We start from the raw sequence: 6,993 nt of genomic DNA, 5'->3' as shown, positions 1-6,993 counted from the left end.
ATGGTGGGACTTTTACTTTCTGACCCCTGAACTCCAGTACTGTAGAATGGTAGCACACAATAATAGGTCACATTACTATGTTATGTAATTCACAGAAAGAGTTTGCTACGGCACACACAATGAATGTTTGCTGTTGGCATTTCTTACTAGCGCAGGGGTCAGCAACCCTGGTCCTGGAGAGCCGCAGGGTGTGCTGGCTTCCGTTGTTACTTGGCATTAATTGATCAATGAAAGCGGTTGATTACACAGCTAACTCACCTCACCTGGTTTCTTGGGTCTGAATCGGTTGCTTATTTTAAGGTGCAGACGAAAGCCAGCACACCCTGCGGCTCTCCAGGAACCAGGGTTGCCGACCCCTGTACTCGTGGATATGAAAGCTGGATCCAGGTCCAAACCGACACAAAATCCTGAACAAAGTACTGGGGAGTAACACCGAAGGCCACAAAGTCCTAATTGTGGGCCATCACCGAGGACACGGCCACAGGGGCCCTGATACGGGAAGCAGACCTCATGACGTCCTGAGTGAGTTATATCGAAGCCTTGGCTAAACTGCTGTAGCGGACATACGTCACGGTCGAGGGCAATGTTAGCTTTCGACATGTTTATAGTGGCATAAAGATGGTTTGCTGGACTCCGGAGACGTAGACTACAGTGCTTCTCATACCCAGTCAAGGAGTTTGTCTCGAGGCGGAAGTAGAAAGTTCATGATTGATGCTCCTCCACCCGACTAGACGCAATGGGGAGGGGGGGGGGGGGGGGCTTCTCAGTACTGTTACGGTTAGCTGAGTCAATGCCAGAATCGCTATACAAGACCCTTTTTTCCTCTAGGTGCATAAGCTTGTTGTGACTGTTGATTACACAGGCATTAATGAGGAATAAGAACGGTGCCATTAGTGATAATTTACAATTATTTTACTTTAGTTATTTATTTACTCCCCGTCATAAATCATTCCTTTATCTACCTGCAGCACCGAAAATCCATTAGGGCATGTTATTTTGACAGAAAAGTCATTATATAATTACACTTATTATGTCGACGGATGGCTGACGAAATCTGATGAGGAGCGGTCGATAGCTAACGGCAGGCGTTTCCCGTCTCTGGGCCGTCAGCCATCGGAGAGGAGAAAGAGACTCTCCTCCACGCTCAGAGCAGACACACCGCTCTCCGCTCTCTCCGACGTCCCAGTGTAACAGGAAGTGACACGCCCTCGTTCCTGTCTTCTCGTGCAGGGGCACGCAGTTCGGCTGTCCCCCTAGGGACAGGGGAGAAAGGGGCTACCTACCTACGCCACGTTTATACCTACACTGTGAGTTTAACGAGGGAGAGTTTCAATTAAGGGGTGTTTCTACCTACACTGTGAGTTTAACAAGGGAGAGTTTCAATTAAGGGGTGTTTCTACCTACACTGTGAGTTTAACAAGGGAGAGTTTCAATTAAGGGGTGTTTCTACCTACACTGTGAGTTTAACAAGGGAGAGTTTCAATTAAGTGGTGTTTGTACCAACTACCCAAGTTTAACAGGGGAACAATTCAATCGTGGCTTTAACGGGGGGACATTTCAATTAAGCGGCATTTCTACCAGAAGCACCAGTTTACTGAGGGGAGAACTCAACTGTCTCACATTTACAAAGACCAGAAAGGAAAAATGAAAACGTTTTATTCCATCTAATGCATGTCGTTTTTCAGCAGAGCATGCGAAGCGCTGCATAAAATAACCCGCACCATTGAAACGAGGGATCTTCCCAGCATAGGAAAGGGAGAGTGAAGGGTTACCCGTGTCTGCTGTGAGTCATTACCACGAGACAGAAGAGCTGGGGTTAAAACAAAGCACTCAAATTCAGCAAGCATAGCATTACCAAAAGACTAATTACCCATAATGCACGTCTCCGCTGCCAAGAGAATCCAGACACTGCCCCGCCGGTGAACTTCCGCAGTCAGGATTCCCGGCGTTCCGTAATGACAGCCCTCAGCTGTCGAGCCCGCCGGAGCGCTCCCGTTCGGAGCGTCGGCTCGTAGCGGCACTCCCGGATCCGTACGGTAGCCGTGGTAACCGCTAACCGCCGCTAACCGCACACGCTGGGCAGAGTCTCATCCGCCGACGCTAATTCCCTCATTAGCATAAAACTTTGCATCAAAAGCTCTCGCTCTCTCCGAGAGTTGAGGAAACGCATTACATCAAAATGCAAATTATATCGATCTTCGGCGAGTGATTTAGGAGCGTAAGCACTTTTTCCCTCCGCAAAAAAAACGCACGTTATGAATATGTGTGACTGTGAATGGGGGGTTCAAACGCAAACATCTGCGATTCATCTCTGTGCAAAGCCTTTTTTTTTTTTTTTTTGCATGTACTTTAAAGTGAAAAAAAGAGACAAACATCAAAACCGATGTTAACATAACCGAAGAAACCAACAGCCTAGCTACATTCATTTTTGATGTCATTATTTTTTTATTTTATTTTAGTAATTCAAAGCAAACATATTCGCTTCGTTTCGGAATAAGGCCAAGCCGGCGTCGGAGCTGTATAAACCGTCAACTGTCACTCGGCCTTTTCTACACCCACAATTCTCAGAGACCAAAACGTCCAACAAAGAGTTCCAGCCCCGCCAGCCCATTAAAATAATGTTGGCGATAACTGACACAAGGTGGGGGGGGAACAGCTGAAAGGACAGAGATGATTGAATCCGAATGGCTCGCTGGCATTAAAGAGTGGAGGAGACTACAGAGGAGCACTGGGTGTTCAGGCTCGCAGGAACGGCGTGTCGTTACAAAGGCGCTATCCTGATGGCGTTTTTTTCTGCCTCGGTAACAAGCACACTAAATTCCACACTGAAAATGGTATGTTCACATTTCATAAACCCACAGCCTTTTTCGGAGTTTTTCTCCAAAAGGAGTGAGAAAGAACATCATGGTAAATGGTTGGCATTTATATAGCGCCTTTATCCAAAGCGCTGTACAATTGATGCTTCTCCATTCACCCATTCATACACGCTCACACGCCAACAGCGATTGGCTGCCATGCGAGGCGCCGACCAGCTCGTCAGGAGCATTTGGGGGTTAGGTGTCTTGCTCAGGGACACTTCGACACAGCCCGGGCGGGGGATCGAACCGGCAACCCTCCAACTGCCAGACGACTGCTCTTACTGCCTGAGCCATGTTGCCCCTGGATTGTTTGTTAAAAACGAGCATTCACAATTAGTCCCTCCAACTTGAAGGGATTCATACAATTTGCATACTGTAACCAGGACGACGCTAATAGCTAAATTAAGAAAATAATGCGCCAGGTCACAGATATAGGTTAAGCCTACACCAAATTCTATTTTCAATAGAGATTCTCCATACAAAAGTCAGTTTAGTTCAGGACTAATCTTAATTGGTGTCTGCAACTGCCCCAATGAGGTTCTGAAAAGCCATTGTACAACAACAATGGCTGTGGTCATAATGAAGAGGTTAGTTGCACTGCAATCCTGAAACGTTGTCGCATAAATACTGTTAACCCTTTCAGTCTTAAGCCCAATATGAAGTGGCTCCACCCAAATCCCAAAGGGTTGTGGGATTGCACAGTAGGTACACTTGAGTGGGACTGAAAGGCTTAAATTACATTACATTACATTACATTAATGGCATTTGGCAGATGCTCCTATCCAGAGTGACGTACCGTTGATTAGACTAAGCAGGAGACAATCCCCCCCTGGAGCAATGCAGGGTTAAGGGCCAGCCAAACGGCTGTGCGGATCTTATTGTGGCTACACCGGGATTAGAACCACCGCCCTTGCCTGTCCCAGTCATTTACCTTAACCACTACGCTACAGGCCGCCTTAAAAGAAAGCACAAAAGTTCCTCCGTTCTACATGTTATGAATGAGAAGCAGCTGACACCTGCCCATCCTTCCCCATCGCAACAGACACCTTCCAAAACATCGCATCGTTTCACCTGACTCAAAACAGCCCATAAGCCTCCGTCAGCCCCTGTTCCCTAGCAACAGGCAGCCGTTTCCATGACAGGATTTTAAAAATACATTATTTATTTAATGCAACTTTCAAGACGACATTTGATTTGGGCAGATTGCGCAGTTGGAGCCCATCTTGGTGGTGGGGATCGAATAATTGACCCATTTCCTTTAAGCAGTCGATCTCGGTCCTGACATCCATTGTGACGGACAGGGTCACAACCGTGAGCTTTTAAAGTTCCTCTGATTGGGGTTTGTTCTTTTTGCGTATTTTCCATAAATGCTTAAGACCCATTTTGCTTGCTTACTAAAGCAGTGGCTCAAACCAGCCTTGCGTTGGCATGTCGTACATGTACCATGGCCCCTTATATTAGGAAGTTAAGTAAGGTCACGTGATTAGAATGCTCTTAACTGAACATTCTAATGGTGATGTCACAATCACTGCTTGTAACAGACAGCAATGGAGTTCTAGAACACTGACTTAGAATTTTAAATAAAATCACATTTCAACAAAACTGCTCTTCAAAGGGTTAAGACAGGTGGAGCACACACCATCAAAACACTTGTCTTTGCATTTCATATGTTAGCAAATTCATAACATAAAAAAACAAAACCTTGCCTTTCCCAACACTGAAGATTTATGGAAGACAGCAAAGATAACGCATGCACTTCTTTTCATTTTTACATTACCTGCATTTCTGCATGCGCCGGACCATATGTTATGGAAACAGTTATTCTTCAGGAGAATTCAATCTTGTCATCTGTCACTTCTTTAATGTCTTAAAGCAAAGACGGGCATAAATTCTGTTTATGCGTTTGATGGCTCCAAACTGATGAAAAATCCTTTCTAAGAAAAGGGCGGGGGTGGGCAGAGGTCTCTCGGGGGGGGGAGAAAAAATAAAAATCGATGCGAGACGAAATAAATCAGAGGTCCACCCAGCAAGGTCGACGGGGCCCGATCCTTCATGGCCCCGTTCCTGCTTCATCAAGCCCCTGTAAATCTGACCGATACTCTCCTTTCCTGAACTCCGACTCCGCCGGAGCGGGGTCTAAGGGCTAAGAGGAGGTTAGGTTCCATGGGACTGGCGTTTAAGGACGCCATTATTAGGCCTATCCCCCAGGCCAAGGACACAGAGAACTACAAAGGTATTCTCCTGAAACTTTATTTGAGTGACAGCACAATCAACACTGTGTGTAATATGCTGGACCCAGGCTGCTTCTAGGACCGTGAAGACACCATTCAGCTGTAACAGAGATACCACACATGCCTTATGAAGGCTTTATAACCCTGTTATAACCCTTAAATACTGGATCTGGAACTGAGAAATGCTATTTTTTCAATGTGAAGCCCGTCTGGCCAAACAGTAGCACTAATTGTTCAGTTATTCACCCAGTAGAAAAGAAAACCAGGGATGGATTTTTGTATTTGAGGGCCAGAGAGATCCCCGCTTTATACTTTTAAACCAGTCTGCCTGAAGCCTCACCTCGAGCTTCCTGTGCATTAACTAACTCATGGGCCAAAGATGTTATAAGAAAAGACAACCAAGAGCTTCAAACAGCCTGAGAGCCACAGTTATCAGCTAGAACCCATTCCATAGAGCTGGGGAGTCTAATCGTTGTGGGTGCGAGTGTATGTTTTGGCCCAACACGAATACCCCTGATTCCGCTTATCAACGTCTTGATTGAAGACCATGATCAGATGCAAGTACAAACAAACACAAACCTGCACCCACGCTGGCCCTTTCAGACAAGACTGGATGCCCCTGTCATGGATGTGGGGATGAGGACACTAACACTATCCCAGAACATGGAATCTGGATTGTACTACATGTGCTTAACATTTATCTACATCTGAGCCCTTATTACTATGCAAGCGTGTTAGTTTGCTCAGCTAATTACTTTACAACGGGTTATGTAATACGGCTCGGCACATGTTTAATGTGAGGAAGGTCACCCTGTAATTAACTTTTCACAGGGGAGGGAAAAAAAGAAAAAGGAAGACTGTGTTCAGACTTGGTGGTGGCACTTTTGCAGTCTGTGTCAAAAACTGTTGCAACAGACAAAATTTCACCATCACCATCCCCCCCGCCCATGCCCTCACCTATCTTTAATAATAATAATAATAATAATAATAATAATACCTGATACTTATATAGCACTTTTCTGAAAACTCAAAGCATTTTTTACAGGGATGAGGGGCAAGGGGACCTCAGCAACCTCCGATGTGTAGCACCCACCAGGGTAATGCACGGCAGCCATTTTGTGTCAGAAGGCTCAACTGAGGTAGAGACGGGGAGAACTTTATTTTTGGACAGAGTGTACCTCGTCTCTCAGCTTACACGAGAGTCAGCATTGCGATGAACAGCCCTTCCCGTGTAAGAGAGCGGGGGATTGCGGGATGGGAACGGGGTGTTATGATGGCAAACGCAATTAAGGGCCAGTCAGTCAAGCCTCTCCCGTTCCACCTCCGCGGCTCCGCGCAGTCACACCTGCGAATGGAATAGCGAAATCGCCAGCGTTTTTAATTCCCGCCGACCGCGGCTCTCTCCGCTTTATTGCGTCGCCGAGTCGGAGTCCGCGGGCGCCGCGCTCCGGTGCCGGCGGGGTCTCCGTTTAATTACGCCGAGGCCCCGCGGTCGCGCTCACCCCTGCCCGACGACGCGCGTACCGTCCCGCGCTGACCTGCCAATCACTCCAGACACGATTCCAGAAGTTTCACAACGGTCACGCAGCACTGTAGCCGGACTACATTACCCACATCACCCCTGCCCTACGACGCGCGTGCCGTCCCGCGCTGACCTGCCAATCACTCCGAAGGCGCCTCGGGAAATTTCCACACCGGTCACACAGCACTGTAGCTGAACTACATTACCCACAAGCCTGTGGGAGATAATGAACCACCTGCTGTGCACCTGGCCTGGCAGCTAAATAAACACGGGAGACCAAGGTAGAACTGGGACAACTAGGACATATGTATTTGAACAAATAAAGACTACTTTGGCAACGTTTATAATATTACGGAGCTCTCCGACAGGTCAAGGTTGATTG

General features: G+C 47.1%; 1 protein-coding gene across 3 annotated transcripts in view; it reads right to left on the bottom strand.

Moving 5' to 3' along the window:
* LOC133134118 (cell adhesion molecule 2-like) overlaps window positions 1–6,993 on the bottom strand; it is a 416,600-nt gene that overhangs the window by 347,695 nt on the left and 61,912 nt on the right. The window lies entirely within an intron of this gene.

This window comes from Conger conger, chromosome 7 (assembly GCF_963514075.1).
Source record: "Conger conger chromosome 7, fConCon1.1, whole genome shotgun sequence".
In the NCBI taxonomy this organism is placed as follows: Eukaryota; Metazoa; Chordata; class Actinopteri; order Anguilliformes; family Congridae; genus Conger; species Conger conger.
The sequence above is the reverse complement of the archived record's forward strand: the minus strand, read 5'-3'. Positions and strand labels throughout refer to the sequence as shown.